We start from the raw sequence: 22640 nt of genomic DNA, 5'->3' as shown, positions 1-22640 counted from the left end.
CCCTTCCTTGCTAGTACGTATTTTTGCAGGCATTGTGCCCTTAGTTACATGATTACTTGAAATGAGACAATATAAACTCAGATTAGCCTGTGTTGTCTCACAAATTGAATAAACTCATTTTCTTTCTTCTGATAGTATCCATTGAGTAGAGATGCTCGGTGTCAATTTAAACTGAGAATGTTAAAATACAGAAATAATGTGCTTAAAGAGAAGTCTCTTTGGACAGCTCAATGGGGGAATCTGCCTCTGTTCTGAGTTGTCTTTTAAAAGTCCCCAAGTGGAGGAGATATTTCAGAATTTGTTGACTGACCAAATCAAAGCACATTGCTGGAAATTGCTACCACAATGTCCATGGAAAATCATGTCCTGGGGATTCTTCCTATGGATGAAAGCATCATCAACCATAAGCTGCCCTAGGAAGCAGTCACTGGTGAAACCTAAGAGCTGTCCTAATAGAAACTTTTAATAAGTTTCTTTGCATTTTTCTCTGTCCTTTAGCACTTTCTATAAGAAGTCATTGTTATGTAGTAAAGCCTGACCTCTCTGAATTCTGGAAAATTTTCTCTCAATTATTTTTTTCACTGTTAATGTTCATTGTTGAGAAAACTAAAAATAAAATTAACGACTCCTCTCCAATTTCCTCTGTTTAGTCACTTGCATGTTGCAGCTATAAAACACAGTGTGTATAGTTATTATTCCACTGAGGATATGTACCCATCTTTTGCTTACATATGAAAAAAAATTGACATTTGACATGCACTCCCTCTCTCTCTTTCTCTCTCTCTCTCTATATATATATGTAGATAGATAAATAGATGATAGATAGATAGATAGATAAATAGATAACATAAATTCTCTTTAACTCTAGTGGGAAATGAGCTGTGGAAACACCTAACCAAGTGTTGTATTTATAATTTCCTCCTACCACAGAGATTGTTAAATGGGAAATGTTCTACTTTACCTGCCACATAGGGAAAATAACCCTTTCCATCTTAGATGGAAACATAAAATTAAACAGCAAAATTGATGAAAATTTAAGACAAATACCAAAATGGTTCTACAGAGATTAAAAAAAAAATTCTTGTCATTCAGCATAACTGGCAACCATTTTGACATTTTAATTTTGTAATATGTTATTTTCAGCACATGTCAAGTACATCATTCATGCTTTTACACTGATTTTATAAAGTTATAAATGATATATTTATATTATAAACATTTTATACTTTCAATGTTTGTTCAACCTTGATTTTTCATTAATGTATGATTTCAAACATTTGCATGCATACAAGTATACACTTACCAACTAGCAATACTATTTATTAGTCTTACTAAACACATGTCTTCAAATTATGTGAATATATCTTTTCTGATTTTCAAGAAAAAAATATTAATGATGATGGGGACAAAAACATGACATTTCTTAAAGCATTTACTAAGAAGGAACATAATATTAAAAGTTTTAATACAGGTATGTTCTTTGACCCATGATGAAGTTACACTGAGCTAAATCTATAGAACACAGAAAAGTACATATATCAGAATCTATTTGAAGCACCTCTCCTAGTGGACAGCACAGCTTAATACCACATTGCACTGTAGAACCCTGGCTGACTCACCTTGAAATACAGTGGCTTACTTAAAATTTTTCCTCACTACTTCCACCTGACATCTCAGGTGCTATGAGACAAAATTCTCAATTGTTGAAATCTAAGGGTTAAAATTTCAGCAGAACAAAAGTCTACTATTGGGTCTGGAAAGGTGGCTCATGAAGAGAATTTGGTTTTGGTTTCTAGCACCCACATGTCAGATAACAACTTTCTGTAACTCCAGTCCCAAGAAATGCAAGCTCCTCTTCTGGCTTCCTCGGGCATGAGACACACTAATGGTACACACAGCACATAGACCCTGAACAGTAATACACATAAAATAAAAATAAATATTTGAATATTCCTAATGTTTGACATCCTGAACAATAAGCACCTGAAATAGAATTCAGCCAAAGAAAATTTTGAAATTCTTCAAACACTTTTATTTTTGTTGTACAAGTTTACATTCCCACCAGCAGTGGCAGAAGGTTCCCCTTTCTCCACAACCTCTCCAGCATGGGTTATCAGTTGAGTTTTTGATCTTGGCCATTCTGATGGGTGTAAGGTGAAATCTTAGGGCGGTTTTGATTTGCATTTCCCTGATGGCTAATGATGTTGAGCATTTCTTTAAGTGTTTCTCTGCCATTTGATATTCCTCTATCAAGAATTCTCTATTTAGCTCTGTTCCCCAATTTTAATTAGATTACTTGGTTTCTTGCTTTTCAGCTTCTTGAGTTCTTTATATATACTGGATATTAGCCCTATGTCAGATAAAGGGTTGGTGAAGATTCTTTCCCAATCTGGAGGCATTTGTTTTGTTTTGATGATGGTGTCCTTTGCTTTACAGAAGCTTTGCAGTTTCATGAGGTCCCATTTATTGATTGTTGCTCTTTGAGCCTGCGCTGTTGGTGTTCTGTTCAGGAAGTTGTCTCCTATACCAATGAGTTCTGGGGTCTTCCCCACTTTTTCTTCTAACCGATTTAATGTGTCTGGTTTTATGTTAACGTCTGTGATCCACTTGGACTTTAGTTTTGTGCAGGGTGATAAGTATGGACCTATTTGCATTTTTCTACATATATATATGAGTTAGACCAGAAGCATTTGTTGAAGATGCTATCTTTCAGTTTCATGAGGTCCCATTTATTGATTGTTGCTCTTGGAGCCTGTGCTGTTGGTGTTTTGTTCAAAAAGTTGTCTCCTGTACCAATGAGTTCTGGGGTCTTCCCCACTTTTTCTTCTAACAGATTTAATGTGTCTGGTTTTATGTTGAGGTATGTGATCCACTTGGACTTCAGTTTTGTGCAAGGTGATATGTATGGATCTGTTTGCATTTTTCTACATGTAGATATCCAGTTAGACCAGAACCATTTGTTGAAGATGCTATCTTTTTTCCATTGAATAGTTTTAGCATCTTTGTCAAAGATCAGGTGTCCATAAGTGTGTGGGTTTATTTCTGGGTCTTCTGTTCAGTTCCATTGATCTACCATTCTGTTTCTATTCTAGTACCATGCAGTTTTTGCTATTGTTGCTCTCTAGTACAGCTTAAGATCAGGGATGGAGATACCTCCAGAAGATCTTTTATTGTAGAGGATTGTTTTAGCAATTCTGGGTTTCTTGTTATTCCATATGAAGTTGAGTATTTTTCTCTCAAGGTCTGCAAAGAATTGTTTTGGTAATTTGATAGAAATTGCATTGAATCTGTAGATTGCTTTTGGTAAAATGGCCATTTTTAATAAGTTAATCCTGCCAAGCCATAAGCATGGGAGCTCTTTCTATCTTCTGATATCTTCTTCTAATTCTTTCTTCAGAGACTTGAAATTTTTTTCATACAAGTCTTTGACTTGCTTGGTTAGGGTTACACCAAAAGGTACTTTATGTTTTTAGTGGCTGTTGTGAAGGGTGTTGTTTCCATAATTTCTTTCTCAGCCCTTTTGTCTTTTGTATACAGGAGGGCTACTGATTTTTTGGAGTTAATTTTGTATCTGGCCACTTTGCTGAAGGTGTTTATCAGCTGTAGGAGTTCCCTGGTAGAATTCTTGGGGTCACTCAGGCATACTATCATAACATCTGCAAATAGTGATAATTTGACTTCTTTCTTTCCAATTTGTATACCCTTCATCTCCTTTAACTGACTTATTGTTCTAGCAAGGACGTCTGGAAATAGGTTGAAGAGATATGGAGACAGTGGGCAGCCTTGCTTGTCCCTGATTTCTGTGGGATTGCTTTAAGCTTCTTTCAGTTTAGTTTGATGTTGGCTATAGGTTTGCTGTATATTGCCTTTACTATGTTTAGATATGTGCCTTGTATCCCTGATCTCTCCAACATGAATGATTGTTTGGATTTTGTCAAATGCTTTTTAAGCATCTAAAGAGATTATCATGTGTTTTTTTTTTTTCTTTCAGTTTCTTACTAAGGTGGATCACATTGATGGATTTCCATATATTGAACCACCCCTGCATACCTGGGATGAAGCCTACTTGGTCATAGTGGATAATTGATATGATCTTGTATTCGGTTTGCAAGTATTTTTTGAGTATTTTTGCATCAATGTTCATAAGGGAAATTGGCCTGAAATTCTCTTTCTTTTTGGGTCTTTATGAGGTTTAAATACCAAGGTGACTGTGGCTTCATAGAATGAGTTTGGTAGTGTTTCTTCTGTTTCTATTTTGTGGAATAGTTTGAAGAGAACTGGAGTTAGCTCTTCTTTGAAGGTCTGGTACAATTCTGCACCGAAACCATCTGGTCCTGGGCTTTTTTTGGATGGGAGACTTTCGATGACTGCTTCTATTTCCTTGGAGGACATAGGACTATTTAATTGATGTACCTGGTCTTGATTCAGCTGTGTTAAGTGGAATCTATCAAGAAAATTTTCCATTTCTTTTAGATTTTCAAATTTTGTGGCATATAGATTTTTGAAGTAAGTCCCAATGATTGTTTGGATTTCCTCAGTGTCTGTAGTTATGTCCCCCTTTTAATTTCTGATTTTGTTGATTTGGATAGATTCTCTCTGCCTTTTAGTTAGCTTGGCTAAGGGTTTGTCTATCTTGTTGATTTTCTCAAAGAACCAGCTCTTGGTTTCCTTGATTCTTTGAATTGTTTTATTTGTTTCTAATTGATTGATTTCAGCCCTGAGTTTTATTTCCAGCTGTCTACTCCTTTTTGTTGTGTCTGCTTTTTCTTTTCCTAGGGTTTTTAGGTGAGCCATTAAGTTGCTTGAATGAGCTGTCTTGAATTTCTTCTTGAAGGCACTTAGTGGTATGAACTTTCCTTTTAGCACTGCTTTCATTGTGTCCCACAGGTTTGGGTATGTTGTGCCTTCATTTTCATTGAATTCTAGGAAGACTTTAATTTCTTTCTTTATTTCTTCCCTGTCCCAGCTGTCATTTAGTAGCAAGTTGCTCAGTTTCAATGTGTGTGAAGGCTTTTTGCTATTTCTGTTGTTGTTGAGGTTCAGCTTTATTCCAGGGTGATCAGGTAGGATACAACGGATTATTTCAGTCTTCTTGTATCTGTTGAGCCTTGCTTTGTGACCAAGTATATGGTCTATTTTGGAGAAGGTTCCATGAGGTGCTGAGAAGAAGGTAAATTCTTTTGTGTTTGGGTATAAGGTGCTGTAAATGTCTGTTAGGTCCATTTGATTCATGACCTCTGTCAGAGACATTGTTTCTTTGTTTAATTTCTGTTTTGTTGACCTGTCCTTTGTTGAGAGTGGGGTGTTGAAGTCTCCCACTATTAATGTGTGGGGATCTATGTGTGGTTTATGTTTTATCAATGTTTCTTTTACAAATGTGGGTGCCCTTGTATTTGGGGCAGAGATGTTCAAGATTGTGATGCCTTCCTGGTGGAATTTTCCCTTAATGAGTATGAAGTGTCCTTCCCATCTGTTTTGATTAATTTTGGTTGACAGTCTATTTTAGCAGATATTAGAATGGCTACTCTTGCTTGCTTCTTGGGTCCTTTTGCTTGGAAAACTGTCTTTTAGCCATTTACTCTCGGGTAATAACTATCTTTGTGACTTAGGTGTTTTTCTTTTATGCAACAGATTGCTGGGTCTTGTTTATGCATCCATTCTGTTAATCTGTGTCTTTTTATTGGAGAATTGAGTCCATTGATGTTGAGAGAGATTAATGACCACTGACTGTTAGATCCTTTGATTTTGATGTTGGCTGTGGTCATAAGTTTGTGTGCTTGGTTGCTTTTTGTCTTACTGTAGTGAGGTTAATTATTTGCTTTGTTTCCTTGAAAGTAGCTAGTTTTCTTGGGTTGTATTTTTCCTTCTAGTGTCTTCTGTAACACTGGATTTGTGTATAGATATTGCTAAAATTTATTTTTGTCATTTAATATCTTGTTTTTTCCATCTATGAGGACTGAAAGTTTTGCTGGGTATAGTAGCCTGGACTGACATCTATGTTCTCTTAGGTTCTACATGATATATGTACAGGCCCTCCTGGCTTTCCTAGTCTTTGTTGAGAAGTCAGTTGTGATTCTGATGGGTTTGCCATTATATGTTACTTAGCCTTTTTCCCTTGCAGCTTTTATTTATTTATTTATTTTGTTGTTGTTCTGTATACTTACTGTTTTGATTATAATGTGACAGGAGGATTTTCTTTTCTGGTCTAATTGATTAGGTGTTCTGTAGGCCTCTTGTCTTCTTATTGGCTTCTCTTTTAAGTTGGAGAAATTTTCTTAAATGATTTTAGTGAAAATATTTTCTGGGCCTTGGTGCAGGGAATCTTCTTTTTCCTCTATGTCTATTATTCTTTGGTTTTGTCTTTTTATGTTGTCTTGGATTTTTTGGACGATCTGTGTCAGGAATTTTTTCGATTTAACATTTTTTTGACAGATACATCGATTTCTTGCATTATATCTTCCCCACCTGAGATTCTTTCTTCCATCTCTTGTAGTCTATTGTTTATGCTTACCTCTGTAGTTCCTGTTTTCTTCCCTAAGTTCTTTCTCCCCACAATTTCCTCCATTTGTGTTTTCTTTAATTTTTCCAATTCTATCTTCAGAAGTTGAGCCATGTTGGTGATTTCCTTCACCTGTGTGACTGTATTTTCCTGTTTTTCCTTCAATTCCTTCAGCTGTTTGTTTGAACAATCCTCTGTTTCTTTTATTTCTTTCAGTGATTTAAGTATTTCCTTTCTAAAGGCCACAAACTGTTTTGTTGCAACTTCTTGTATTCCTTTACAGATGGCCATAATCTGTTCGTTTTTATCTTCCTCTACGTCTTTTCATATTTTATTTGTTTCCTCTGCTATCCTCTTCATGAGCATCAATGTTAGATCATCTTCTTGAATTTCAATTATGCTGGGGTGTCCAGGACTACTTGCCCCTGGATAACTGGGTTCTGGAGATGTCACATTGCTCTGTCTTTTGTTGGTTTAGCTTTTACTGTGGCCTCTACCCATTGGGCTATCTTTGGTGTTGGGTGTTAGTTTCTGGTAGTACCTGGAATCCTGTGGTTGAGAGAATCCCCTTGGCAGGAAGATGGTTTTTCCTGGAGGAATCTTCCTCAGCTTTTTGGGTATGGTCACTGTATGGCTGGTGTTTTTCAGGAGTTGCCACAGTTCACTTCATGTGTAGAGACCTGAGTGGTAACTGTGGTCCTTGTTAGTCAAGAGGGTTCTCCTCTCACTTGGAGAAGTCCTGAAGACAGCTGCCCTACTTCTGAGTTCCTTGCTGTAAATTTAGTGAGCTGCTGCTGTAACCTGGGGGTCCCGTGGTTTGGTCAGTTTTGTTAGAGTTAACTGTTTGCCCCTTGGAGCAGCATCTGGGGGTTGATCTCGGGGATCCCAGGCTTCTGTAGGTCTGAGGTTGGGGCTCTGTGCCCCAGTACCCAAGCTGTAATCTATGGCAAGTGAGTGCCACTCTCTTAGTAGCAGCAGGTTTGCTGGTGCACAGCAGGTCCCTGTGTTGGGCTGGTCTGTAGGACCTTTTCCAGGGATATACTGGGTGGCCTAAGTCCCTTCCCATTTGCTTCCTTCCCTGTGGGAATTTCCCCAGACAGGGACTCTCAGTCTCTGTTGCCCTGGGGCACACAGCTCTGTTGGATCCAAGAGCTGGGCATGCAAGCAAGTCTCTGTGCTCGCAGCTGGAGCCCAGTTCAGTGATGGTGGCTCCCCCCACCCCGCCATTCTGCAAGACCTTTTCTAGGGAAAGACTGGGGGACTTGTAGCCAGTCCTGTTTCCTTTCTTCCCTGTGGGTTTTTCTCCATGACTGGTACTCCCAGTCTCTGGTGTTTTTGTTCCCACTGTTCAGCCTGGGAAGGTGATCAAGACACCTAGGTGTGTGGCCCTGGTCTGGCGACCTAGTGCCTGTGCAACCCGAGATCTCTTCCCGGTTCTGGCTGGGTAACCTAAGAGTGGACCCGACTGATTCCCATGCCATGGGGGTTTCCTCTCACATGTGAAACACAATCGCTGTTGTTTTAGGGCCCAGAGTACAGTCTCTTGGTCACTGTGTGGAAAATGTTGTCCTGCTCCTCAAATGCTCCTGGCACGGTCATCTTGTCCCTCTCGTTACTGAGAATTTCATTGTTATAATTTAAGCTTTATTTTTCCTAGCAATGTCCACATCATATTATTGTTTAGAACCCATTTTTTAAATTCTCATTTTTGTTTCATTGATTTCTAATACTGTTATGTCCCAGCTCTTTCACAAGTGTAGTCCTTCACTGGAATAAAATATGTTGACATCAGGTGTTTTCCTCAGTCATTTTCAACCTTGTTTTTTGAGACAATATCTCTCATTGAACTTGTAGCATGTTGATTTGTTAGACTGGCTTTAGCCTCAAAGATACACTGTCTCTACATTTTTAGCGTTGAGGTTACAAGGAAATGCCACCAAACTCCTTTTGAAGAGATTTTCTTCTTATCCATTAATTCTTTTCAGGAGCCCTAGTTTTTCTACAAAGTTTCCTCGATTTTCTTCTACTTTTTTTTTGAACAGTCATATCAAAGTCTTTCTAGTAAAGTCTGTGGAATAGCTCAGAAGTGGAGTGATTAACTAATACATATGAACCCTGGATCAATATATAGCAACATATGATGCACAAAGTCCTCCTAACTCCCAGCCACCATCTTGTCCTAAAGTCACCATCTTAAAGTGTTTCTTGTGTATTCCAGTGTTGGGAATTGAATCCAAGACCATCCACTGACTTGCTGAGCACTACACTGATTTATATCCTGATGTGTTTGATATCAGGGCATTCCACTTTTTTTCATCAAAACCTATATTGATGGCTACCAGCCAAGTATCCTTAAATTTAGCATCATAACTATAATGACTATTTCTTATAGTTTATCTTTTCAGAGAGTTAGGAACTTAGGAGTCACTCTTCTGGAAGGGTTGACTACACTTCAGCACTTGATTTCAAAATGTTTCAATCATGTGGTGAAGATTTAATTACTAACTAGTTGTAGCTCTCCACACATTTAACAAAGCATCCACATAACTGGGAAGCAGATTTGGACTAAGTGAGTGAAACAAGTAATAGCAAAAAGTTAAAAAAAAAAAAAAAACTTGACAATCTCATGTGTCAACTTGGCTTGACCATTATATGTATATATGATGTATGTATACACACACATATGTATAGTTTTGGGATATGATCAAAGTTTGAACTAGTTTACTGTGAGTGGACCTCAGTCACTTTCAAGTTCTGAATGATCCCTCACTTGCTTTCTACCATAAAAGTACAAACCAGTTTTTCTTCACCCCACTTTCTACATATTTATCTTGAGAGCATACTCTATAGATACTATTTTTTCCAGGATTCTGACTAACAAAGTAAGCTTATATTAGAAGTGACATAATATGCAATTAATCATATTATATTAATCACACATGCTAGCTTTACCAAAATAAGGAAGAAAAGTCAGAAAGCATGTGAGACCATCTTGTCATAAAATACAACAACCTGATGGTAACTGAATTTATATTTCTGATATTAAACTTTCCCTCAAAATTCAGACTTACAAACACAATTTCATATTTAGTAACTATACATAAATATAAATAAACACTTCACACTTAACAGTGTTATTGATTCATTGCCATCACTACTGTCTGATCTGTTAACCTTCCCATGTTCTCAGTGACAACGAAGTAGTCCTGATTGTTCTACTATTCCAGAAAAATATTAGTTCTTCTATCTTATACTCCAGCTTTGATCCTTGAACCTGTCAAACTCTACTCCTTAAAACATTCTGATAAAAATCATTTTTATATTGCACAGCCAAAGTATCTATCACTAAACTTCAAATCTACTATCATCTCATGCAAATAGAATTTGAGAAATTTATCCAGTCTCCTCATTTTTGCTACCAGAAAGAATGTGATACATTTGCTATCAGATTTTGGAATGTAATGCTGTTAATATCTTAACACATTCCTTTTATAGGTGCCTATACAAAATGCATAATAGAAGATGCTGATTTTGATACCTTAGTATAATTTTCTGAATATAGCCCTACCACTATCCAGTGAAGGAATTGACTTTTTTCCTTTTAAATATTTTTATTTATTATTATTATTATTTATTACAATATATTCATTTTGTATCTAGGCTGTAACCCCTTCTTTCATCTCCTCCAGGCCCCAACCTCCCTCCCTCATCTCCCATGCCCCTCCCCAAGTTCTCTAATAAGGGAGATCCTCCTCCCCTTTCTTTTGACCCTAGCCTATCAGGCCTCAACCGGACTGGCTGCATTGTCTTCCTCTGTGGCCTATTAAGGCTGCTCCCTGCTCAAGGGGAGGTGATTAAAGAGCCAGTCACTGAGTTCATGTCAGAGACAGTCCCTGTTCACCTTAATAGGACACCCAGTTGGAGACTTAGCTGCCATGGGCTACATCTGAGCAGCGGTTCTAGGTTATATCCATAAAATAGTCCTTGGTTGGAATAATCGACTTTTTTAAACATACTTTTTCTTCTGTTTTGTTTTAGTCCCTCTTGAACTCTTTGTCAACCACTGTTTGGCAGCTTAAATGGGGAGGTGCCAGCGTTCATCAAATTAAAATGCACATACACATGCATTTTAATGTGCAATGTACACTAAAACCTCCCTCTGAAATTTTATGGCCTGGCTCTACTATGCAATTTTATCATTAAAACATTTTATCACAATAGAATTACCAACTCTCATTTGTTTATTTCTTTTTTCTACTATCAATTAGTCTAAGGCCAGACCAGCAAGTACATTATTTGCTTTATTAATGATGCAATGGGAAAATAATTATTAAGATGAGTATGGTTTGGGCCTCTGAGTTTTTAACAAATAGAATAAACAGGATGGAAGATATTTATGTGCCTACTTCAAGCTCAGCATGGAGTTTGGGTAAAGTCCTCCTTAGGGGCTCTTAATGTAATTGTAATCTGATAAGGCCCCTTAGAAGAAGAGAACATTTGTACTTCAAAACATAGACTAAACCTACCAAGGATATTACAGAATCGATATAAGAAAGAATATTGCCCTATTTCAATTTCTTTTCTAGTTTTCCTTTTAGATAACCTAGCTCAGCACATTTATTATCTACAGATGTATAAATTTTTTTTCTCTAAAATGAGTATTCTTAGAACAACAGCTATTATCATCTCACTGTTTCTCTGGACCAGGATAAAAGAGGACATTACATGTCTGAATCTAGTTTAGCATCTTCTGGAGCATTATCCTCTCACTGTTGGCCTGGCCTATACTCATACAACACTGGAGGGCATACTCGGCTTATTTCAAGCTCTTTTTGATGGTTAGGGTTCTTCTTTGGATGCTGGTAGAATGCCTTGGCCCATTATTACACAGGTCTCTTCATAGGGCTATATTTAATGCAGCAGCTTCTTTAATGCAGAGAAAGTGTGTGTGATGCGGTGTGGGGATAGGAATAGAGGAGAAAGGGGGAATTAGGGAAGAGATCAGGATATGAGGCATTGTGACCATGTTATAAATAAGCTCACAGATGGCCTGGCCATTACAGGTATTGTACTCCATTCATTTATTCACTGGAAATGTAGAAGTGAGTCTCCTGCTAGGAGACATGCTTTAAATACCAACGATGCATAGTCAAGTGGATCTCTGTGAGTTCAAGCCCAACTTTGTCTACATATGAGATCACATAAAAATTAGCATGGCCAGAGAAATGGCTCAGATGTGTGTGTGTGTGTGTGTGTGTGTGTGTGTGTGTGTGTGTGTATCTTGCAAAGACCAGAATTCAGTCCCCAGTGCCCGTATCAGGCAGCTCTCACTCTTGTTTTCAGAGGATCCAGAGATTCAGATCTGGGAACGCGCATTCACATGCACAGACACACACCCACACCAATAGGTGTGCTTATGTTTAAAAATAAATTTGTTTTTAAGAAGACTTGAGTCTTCAGTCACAAGACCAGATCACAATCGAACTGAATAGGATAAAACTCTGTTTCTTGTCTGAGAAAGCACCAGATTGCTTTCCAGAGTGGTTGTACAAGTTTACATTCTCACCAGCAGTGGAGGAGGGTTCCCCTTTCTCCACAACCTCTCCAGCATGTGTTGTCTCTTGAGTTTTTGATCTTAGCCATTCTGATGGGTGTAAGGTGAAATCTCAGGGTTGTTTTAATTTGCATTTCCCTGATGGCTAATGAGGTTGAGCATTTCTTTAAGTGTTTCTCTGCCATTCGATATTCCTCTGTAGAGAATTCTCTGTTTAGCTCTGTACCCCATTTTTTAATTTGATTACTTGATTTTTTGCTGTTTAACTTCTTTAGTTCTTTATATATACTGGATATTAGCCCTCTGTCAGATATAGGGTTGGTGAAGATCATTTCCCAATCTGTAGACTGTCGTTTTGTTCTGAGGACAGTATCCTTTGCTTTACAGAAGCTTTTCAGTTTCATTAGGTCCCTCAAGATCCAGCTATACCACTCCTAGGCATATATCCAAAATATTCTCAAGTACACAATAAGGACATTTGCTCAACCATGTTTGCAGCAGCTTTATTTGTAATAGCCAGAAGCTGGAAACAGCCCAGATGCCCCTCAGTGGAGGAATGGATGAACCAATTGTGGTATATCTACACAATGGAATATTACTCAGCAATAAAAAAACAAGGAAATCATGAAATTTGCAGGTAAATGGTGGGCTCTGGAAAAGATCATCCTGAGTGAGCTATCCCAGAAGCAGAGGGATACACATGGTATATACTCACTCATATAGACATATAATATAGGATAAACCTACTAAAATCTGTACACCTAAAGAAACTAATCAAGAGGGAGGACTCTTGCTAAAATGTTCAATTCCTACCCAGAAAGGCAAAGAGGATGGACACCAGAAGAAGGAGAAAAGAGGAAACAAGTCAGGAGCCTGACACAGAGGACTACAAAGCTCTGCCCTGCAGACTATCAATGTGGATACTGAGACTATGGACAACCTTTGGGCAGAGTTCAGGGAATTTTAGGAAAGAAGTGGGAAACAGTAAGATCTGGAGAGGACAGGAACTCCATAAGGAGAGTAACAGAACAAAAAATCTGAGAACAGGGGTCTTTCCTGAGACTGCTATTCCAACCAAGGACTATGCATGGAGATAACCTAAGACCCCTGCACACATGTAGCCCATGGCAGTTCAGTATCCAAGTGGGTTCCATTGTGATAGGAACAGGGACTATCTCTGACATAAACTGATTGGCCTGCTCTTTAATTACCTCCCCCTGAGGGGGAAGCAGCATTACCAGAAGAAGACAATGCAGCCACTCCTGATGAGACCTCGTTGACTAGGATCAGAAGGAAGGAAAAGAAGTCCTCCCTTATCAGTGGACTTGGGGAGGGGCATGCAGGCAGAGGGTGGAGGAAGGGAGGGATTGGGACAGGAGGAGGGAGGGAACCTGGGGGGGGGATACAAAATGAGTAAAGTGTAATTAATAAAGAAAAATAAAATAAAGCAATAAAAAAACTGTTTCTTGAAGGAAAGTGTCAAATTATTTGTGACTGCCAAGATACTTAAAAACCACCTCAGTGATGTCATCCACCACAGTTCAGTTTTGAAAAGCCTTATCACTCCTACCTTGTCCACCAAACTTTCTCAGGACATCTAGCAAAAAAGAAGACCCTCTGCCATTGGCTGTGGTATTCTGCTTCTCAGTCTCATAGAAACTCATGGTGATATGAAGCTGTGAACCTCATTTAATATTTTTATTTTTATTTTATGTGTATGAGTGTTTTACCTGCATGGGTATATGTCCATTACATGCATGACTGGTACCCAAGATCACAGGTCAGAAGAAGGCATCGGATACTTTGGAAATGGAGTTTACAAATGGTTGTGAATCACCATGTGCGTGCTGTGCACCTAGCCCAGGTCCTTTGCAAAAGCAGCAAGTGCTTTTTAACCGCTTACTTACCTAATCAGTAGTAAACATTATAGTAATAGCATTACCTCGTGATTTTCAAGGCAAACTCTGGAGTCGAACTTGGTTTGAATCCTGATACTTCTTTCAATCCTGTGCAATTAAAAACAAAACTAATACACAAACAAACAGAAAAGAAACAAAACTTAAACTTTGTGTCCATTAAGTTTTATAAATCTGAAAACTACAGGATTAAAGCCAAATAAGAAGGTTGGTGAAAGAATTGTGTATTTTATTAATGAATGCATTGAAGTGGTCTGCCAGATTCAGGTACAGAGACCATGTAAATCAGATAGTGAATTTTTTTTTTTTTTTTTTTTTTTTTTTTTTTACTATTTTTAGTGCTTTTATTGAAATCACACCTTTACCTAGAGCCAATGTTTCATACAATGGGCTATCTATACAATAGGTATATTCCACAGATATGAATTTAGTTGTGCTCTGCTTTAGGTACTATATTTTTAATAATGAACAAAGGTGGTAAATCCCCTAATGTTTGGAAACTTCTGTTTTGAGCCTCTGCTTTATCACTTACTGTCTCCTCCATTGCTTTAATATGAAAGGCTGATTGGAGCCAACATCTACCGTTGTAGCTCAGCACTTTCCTAGCACACATGAGACTCTGGGTTTGAGTTCTAGCTTTGGGAAAAGAAGAAAGGTAACAACAGAGAGCTCCTGAGAGAGACTGTGAGGATACGGAGCAGCTGGAGCCAGGAGAATGCCTCTGTCACTGGCTGATCTTCCTGCTACACAGCTCCATATGTTCCCAAAAGGCAGCAAGTTTGGGCTTTGATAAACAGTATCACTAACTTTACTTTTCTTTCAGAACACGGAGAAATTAAGAGGGGAAATATTAGGTTACCCTCCTGAGGTCATAAGTGCCTAAGAGATATTACTGAGGACTCAAAATGATACTTTTATCTTTCAAGGTATATTAGTTACTTTTCTTCCCTGTAAACAAAGTACTCTCAACTTCAAGTTGAAAGGATCTCTTTGGGCTGGACTGGGAGGCTACAGTCCATGTTCACTTGGTATCACTAATTCTGGGCCCATACAATGTATGCTAGAACACCAGGGCACAGAGCATGAGTTGGACCGAAATGACTTACCTCATAATGCACAGGATAGAGATATATAGATAGGAAAGAGTCAGGGATAAGGTGCATCCTTCAAAGACATACTCTAGAGATCTGCTTTCTTCAATAAGTCCCCACCTCCAAATTTCTCCAAACTCACCCTGCTCTGTGAGTGTTGTTGAATTATAAATCTATCAGCCTATTAATCCACTGAGTAATACAAAGCTTGAATGATGCAATTGCCTCTCAATTAGATTCGCAACATACAGTTGGGATCCAAGACCATTTTACACATTATAATTATTGTTAAGTACTCTTGTTAAGTTAACTATTTTCTTTTTCATTTACCACATTCAACTCAGCTTTTTATATTAAAGGGAGATTGCCAAATGACTAATGTGACAATCAAATTTCAGTATGAATGGCTTCCCAAGAGTCATGTAGGAAAACATTCCATGATTCCAAACCCAGAGTGTGAAAATACCTTTCAACCTTAACAATAAGTTGTAAAACAAACTTGCTTCTATGTTGAAGCAAGCTTTCTCTCTCCACCTCCATACTCACTATTTTAGACTGGTACATTCTATAGTGAGATACGCTGCCTACACTCTCCTCTCCTTGAGATTTCAAAAACAGGCACATACTTCATCACTTTCTTGGGTAATGCCCCTCGTGCCTCACCATCTGTATCCCACAAAGTTATTTTTAAGGCCCACCACAGTCTAGTTCCATTTAGTATTTTAAAAAGTCTTTCCACTGTCATCTTTGTTTTCAAACTTATACACTTTTAGCCTCTGCTCTTCCAGAGTACCCAAGCTCAGTTCCCAGCACCAATGTCACCTGGTTCACAATCAACTATAATTTCAAGTCCATGCAATCTGACACCCTCTTCTGGTCCCCTAGGGCAACTGTACTCACTTGATATAAAAGCACACAGACAAATTCACAGATTTAAAAAATAAACAAACAAACAAAAACAAAACAAAACAAGGCCCTTATACTCACCTCAAACTTTTGTTTTCATATTCTTTAGTACCTATACTGCAATGGTATATATAACCAGAAATGTTTGTTGAAGAAAATAGTCCTATTGACGAGCATGAGCCCATGTTTAAAACTGAATACCATTTCATACACATCTAGTACATTAAACTGGAGTGAAAAACACAGCATTTTATAACACTGAAACCAGGCTCAGACAGTGGCCTCAAACCACTTTAGAATTTTCTTTTATTGATAGATAATATGTAAATATTCACTAAGCATAGGGCAAATATTCCCCAGTCTGAGATCAAAGCTGTGAATTAATGGCTTGGAATCTGAGAGAAGTGGCTTCCTAAATGGTAAATGCCAAATTTCTTGTTTTCTCCAGCTTGATCAACTGATGGTTGAACAGCACAATTAATAGCTATTTTTGTAATGCATGTGAAAAGCAATATTTTGTCTAGCTCAGTGGGTGGCATTAAGCTACAAAAACACTACTTACTTGGCATTATCCTGACACCAGTCAATGAAGCCATCAGGCAAATGAAACTGCTTTTGTTATAAAGCAGCACAGTAATTGAAAATTGTCTTTCTTTTTTTTTTTTTTTCCTCCCTCAGGAAAACTTGAATCTCTTATTTCAATCTTTTTATATTGCCAAAAAGAAATGAATATTTATAAAACAAGAAAGAAGGGCACAGCCTGGGTGTTATTATTCTCAGATCTATATATAATGAAGAAGAATAGTAAAACAACAAATCAAATAAACCCCAGTTGCTGCAGAAGAATGGCTGGAAAGGTATTTTGTCAGCTCTATAAACAAATCTGCTGCAAGGATGTCAGAGAGAAATACATGCAGGTATACAGAGCATTAAACTGCACAGACATGTGCTCTATGACATTAGAATCTTGAAGTTACTGAGAGGTGATAAGGACTTTCTGGCCAGCCTGAGGTCTGAGTTAATGGTCTCAAGTTGTCGATCAATTGGGCATAACCTTGGCACACAAAATAGTATCGATCTTACCCTAAAGGATTTGGAAACAGAATTATAAATCAAGACAGTAAAGAGAGAGGACATATGTACCTTTGTTTTCTCTCTGCAATCACAATTAATCATTAAAGAAATATCAGAGTAAGAATAAATTCACAAGTTTGTCAAAACCAAAATAGAATATAATTAGAAGAACAAAAATGAAAACACTGAGGATATTTTAGATGATATAATCTAAAACTGTGTAACTACTAAAAATTAATCAAAGTTCATTGACATTTGAGAAAAACAAAAATGAAAGTCAAGAGCAAATATGAACAAAGGATCACCTGACTTCAGGGTACGGCAAAGATTCTCCTGGAAAAGGATGGAATTTTGAGGAAGTTCTGTTTAATTGCCTCAGAAAAAAGGTGGAGGGAATTGCACTTGAGAAATTTAGTGAATCTTCATTTAAAGACATTTTAAATGGCTAAAATTCAAGCCCTAGAAGTTTACAAAAAATATTCCAACTTTAAAATATTTGAACCATTATAAGTTTTAACCTGAAGACAAACTGAAGGGAATAACAGATTCAAGTTCATTAGTAATTTAATCTACAAACTTGAACAAAATTTCCTGATGTAGCTACATGATGAAAAAAAAAAAAAGGCTTGGAAGACACATCGAGACATTCTATCTACCTCCTGAGTTAATCCCACATAGCTGATATGCTCATACTCTGATGAACATTGTGACTGAGACAAAATCGACTGTATAGAAGACAGATGAACTTAAAATAATTTCAACAAAACTTTGTGCTGTTCTATTCAAATAATTAATCAATTTTGAGAATAGAGGGAATTTACTCAGTGTAAGGCAGGGCACACTTAAATGACGAATTTTCAACTTTATACTTTCTATTGGTGCTACAGGTTTTGCTTGTGTTATATGTGTGGGAAAGGGTAGGGTTCAAATCCACACAGCCGCACAGAGCCTTTCCTTCTGTTTGTCATGCCATTTGGCATGGCCATTTCCACTTGACAAGCTAGGGAGACAAGCTAGGGAGAATCATGGTGCAATGATTTCTTTTTACTTGAGAGTCAAGTATGTATATTTCCTCACTGGGAATCTGAGAGAATGAGTTACATCTAACAGTAAGGCACCTAATAGAGGAAAAAAAAAGTTTGCAAGCACCACTATTTCACTGTCGTGAACAGAAGTATGGCTGTGCTATGGCTTGAGCATTGCGTATGAGGATAGATTAACTATGTCAAGACCTAGCAGTCTCCCTTTATTGGCATGCATTAGTTAATACATGGATGAGTTTTGATGAACCAAAAGTCTCAATAAGAAGCCACATCTATTCTGAGCTACACAGCCTACAAAACACTAACTGGCTGATCACAACTTCAATTATTGTGAAAAGTTTGGAATTTTGCAGGTCCAGATCCAGTTTGTCCTAAGATCTCTTGGCTATGTTATTAGCCATGCACTGCTATGGCTATGCATTGCTATGCCCTGTGTATATGACCTAACATCTTGTGATTGTTAGGTAAATCCTTCAGGGTTCATAAACAGACCCAGCACAAGGGCTAAGAACACCATCAGAGAGCAGCTCTGGCCTCTAGCCAGGTTCCTCCACTTTGCTGTAACCCAACAAATACATCCCCATGGAGGTGTTTGAAAAGCGTGTTTTTAAAATGACTTTGTTTTCTTTGGGAGAGGGGTGTCGAGAAAGGGTTTCTCTGTGTAGCTTTGGCTGTCCTGGACTCACTTTGTAGACCAGGCTGGCCTCAAACAGAGAACTGCTTGCCTCTGCCAGCCTGAGTGCTGGGATTACAGGTGTGTGCCACCTTGCTCGAATTTTTTTGTTTTCTTGTTGTAAAAAGTTCATTAATATTTTATCACATTGGAATATGAAATTTGAGGTAACCTGAATTTATGTTCACAGGGCCGGAGTGACTTATAATTGGCTGCAGAGAAAACTATCTTTCCCTGTGAGGTGAGAGCTACAGTTTTCATATTTATACTGCTAAATATGACATATGACAGTTGCAGTACTGTTTAAACATGGTTTCATAAGCTACGATGAATATGATGTCACTTTGCAGTGTGATGTTACAAGATAACTTCATATATACAGTCTCCTGTGGGCCAAAATATTATTATATAGTTTAAGATTATGCTTTTTGGCTTGAGCCACCAAATGAAATATAGAATGATCAGAATTAATAATCTCATAGTTCTTGAGGTGCAGAAATCTGAGATCAGAATGTCAGCAGAGTCAGTACTTGGTGATGGCTCTTTTCCTGGCTTGTAGGTGGCTGCCTTCTTTCTGTGCCAGAGAAAGAGAGAGAGAGAGAGAGAGAGAGAGAGAGAGAGAGAGAGAGAGCTCCTTTTAAAAAGCCATTAATCTTAACTATACCTCAGGGCCCCACATTCCTGATTTTATCTCATTTTTATTTTTTAATGGTCCTATGTGTATTATGTCATAATGTGGATTAAGGCTTCAGAATATCAGAATTCTGGTAGGTGGGGTAGATGAAGCACAATTGAAGTGCTTATATTATCTTTTCCATGCTTTAGATATGGAGAAAACTTAAAACCTTCCTGATTATTATAAGGCTAAAATTAGTTAATTCAAATATAATACTTATGATAGGGCCTAGTACTTACTAAGGAGCACATAGACTCTGTTAGCCGAGTGATTACTTTTTGTTCATATACTTTGAATGGGAACAGCCCACATAAGCTCATATGTTTGAATATTTGGTCCTCGTTTGGTGGAACTGTTTGGAAAGGATTAGGAAATATGGCCTTGTTGGCGGAGGTGCTGAGGTCTCAGAAGTCTCCAGCCCTTCCTGGTCTGCGTTCTTCTTTCTACCTGTAGATACAGATGCAACCTTCCACTCTTCCTACCACCAGGTGCTTCCTCTTCCACTACAGAATCTGACCCTCTGCCACAGCAATTCCAAACTAACACTTTTATTTGTAAGTTGTCTTGAGCATGATCTTTCATCATGGCAATAGGTGAGGAAATACAGTATATGGGAACCAGGACTTCCTAGATTCTCTGCTGCTGGTTATGTGAGGCTTTCTGCCTCTGTATTCTTGGTGTGGGTCATCAAACAGATTTCAAATACACCCAGGATTTATCAGTTAAACCGAGGGAAAGAAATGCCAGACAAATGCCCATTTGTTCGGATGATGAATGAATTCCTAAAAAGCAATGTTAGATAAGAGTAGGAGAAGCTAGATACAAAGAATCTGGCAGGGCAATTAAGCTTTGAAAGGGGAGAGGTGGTATGAAGACAGATGGAGACTGTCAGCTTTGTCTTCCTCTCATCTCACCGTTTATGAGGGTGATATTAAGTAGCATTTCACAAATTTCAAAATAGTAGAGCTGAATGCTAGTCCATGTTTCCAAATACAACACACACGCACAGAATTAGGCACCAGTTCACAAAAAAGCGTGGCCCAACATTGACCCTACAAGGACTAACTTGCTCTATAGGAAACATTCCCACTTGGGCACATGGAGCACTCAGCGAAGCCAGGGGATAGCAAAGCATTTAGGGGAATTCATGTTTTCCAGAAATACTGCCTCTCTTAATATATATATATAATAATAATAAAAACAAGTAGCATTTAGTTTCATTGGCAGACACACACACACACACACACACACACACACACACACACACACACTGAATCCTTTCTCATATGTATAAGAGTTTAGAACTGACTACTTGGCATTAATAACCTATCAATGAGTTCATTCCTAGAGAAAACTGACATTCCTCTTTTCAACAGCTGTTAAAGACCTGTAGTTCTTCATCTGAGGTGGGGGCTTCTGAAAGCTCCTCCATCCATGTTGACACATCAACAGGTGAGGTCATTATCTAGGTGTTATTTATATCACCATATTTTTGAGAAATCATGTGCATCAACTTGCAGTTGATTTTTTTTTTTAATTTTACATTGAATTTCACCTTTCATGGCAGAAAGCCCAAGAATCTAGCATTATCATATTGTTCACTTTGCTTTGTTTGCTAATGCACTGTCACTATAGAAAGACTTACCAGCCTTGAATGTGAATGTAACATCTGCTTCAGTTTCAATAACATTTCAGGCTGCAAATGCGAACAATTTTTTCATACTTCAACATAAAGTCTCAGATTGTGTTTTAATGGAACCTGACTTCCGTATTCCAATTCCTGAATGACATGGTTTGGCATCACTACTACTACTATTCTACTACTGCCATTATTATTATTATTTAATTAATTATTTGTTTATTATCTTAGAAAGAAGCCAGATATGGTGGCTTGGGAAGTGAAGGCAGGATAAGCAAAAATTTAAGTCTAGCTCTAGTTCCAAAATGAGTTCAAAGGTAGCTTGGACTACCTTACACGCTGTCTGAAAAAGAGAAAGAGTGCTAGATCAAGGAAGAAAGAGGGTAGGGAAGATGAGACAGAGGGAGTAAGGAAGGGAGAGAGGGAGAGGATGAGAATAACACTGAATGCTCATTAAGGATCCAGGCTAGAGACCTTACATTCCAGTTGAGTAGGTCATTCACCCTAATGAGGGCTTACCCCTCACTATTAAGGATGGCTGATTCACCTCAAGCCCTGCTGAAGAGATAGGAAGAATTATTATCCTTACGATAGTTTTTGCTGACAACCAGTATCTTAAGTCTGATAGCTTTTCTGAATGACTCAATAGAGTGTATCTTTTCTGTCCTTTCCATTTATGTTCTAAGCACGCTTCCCCATAACACTGAGTTTCTCTCTTTCTCTAAAGGTCCCTCGTCCACTCTCTGGCTGATCTTCATGGCTGCTTAACTAAAATAGCATGTTCTCTTCTATTTTGCATCTCCCTCCTCATGGTAGCTACCCAGATTTACAGTCATACTGTGTTTGTCATTAAAATCTAAATAAAATTGTCCTTGAGTTTGTTTTTAGTTCATTTTAAAAATATTTCATTATTTCATTAATGAGACCAAGAGTCCTAAGAGGACCTTTTTTTTTTTTTTCTACAAAGACATACTATAATGATTTCAACATGAATTAATCTACAATTCACCTTCTCCTTCACTTATCACGTCTTATAATAGTCTAGGCAATGGGTAAAGTCTTTCTCCATCCTACATGAAGGGAATTTTGTGATATGTCATTGAATTCCCAACATCATACAACAAAAGCAAAATTTGTTTTTCAGTAGCATATGTGGCTCTGAATTGAATTTAGCTGCTAGTCTGTGGCAGAATTAAACTATTTTAAAGTGGTTTCTTCTATTTGCAAACACATGATAAAGTTTAATACAGATATTTTTGTGGTATCATAGTTCATTTCCCTTTATTATTGAAAATATTATATAAATCAATGTACAAAAGTCTCTTTTTCCATTTACCACTTAAGGATTGTATTGCGTGTTTTGAGTGTTTGACAACTGTAAATACAGTTGTTAGAAACGCTCCTCTAAAATCTTGTATGTGTTCATCTTTTCTTGAAGGATGTTCTAGGAGTACATTGACCATAGTCATATACCATAGGTCAGCAGTGTTATGAATTTAATCATTCTCTTCTAAAATTCAGTTCTTTCTAATACCAAAACACTAAGATATAAGGAGTTTGTGAGGTCAT

The sequence above is a fragment of the Psammomys obesus genome, unplaced genomic scaffold, assembly GCF_907164565.1.
Source record: "Psammomys obesus unplaced genomic scaffold, mPsaObe1.curated_primary_1811, whole genome shotgun sequence".
Taxonomy (NCBI): domain Eukaryota; kingdom Metazoa; phylum Chordata; class Mammalia; order Rodentia; family Muridae; genus Psammomys; species Psammomys obesus.
The sequence above is the reverse complement of the archived record's forward strand: the minus strand, read 5'-3'. Positions refer to the sequence as shown.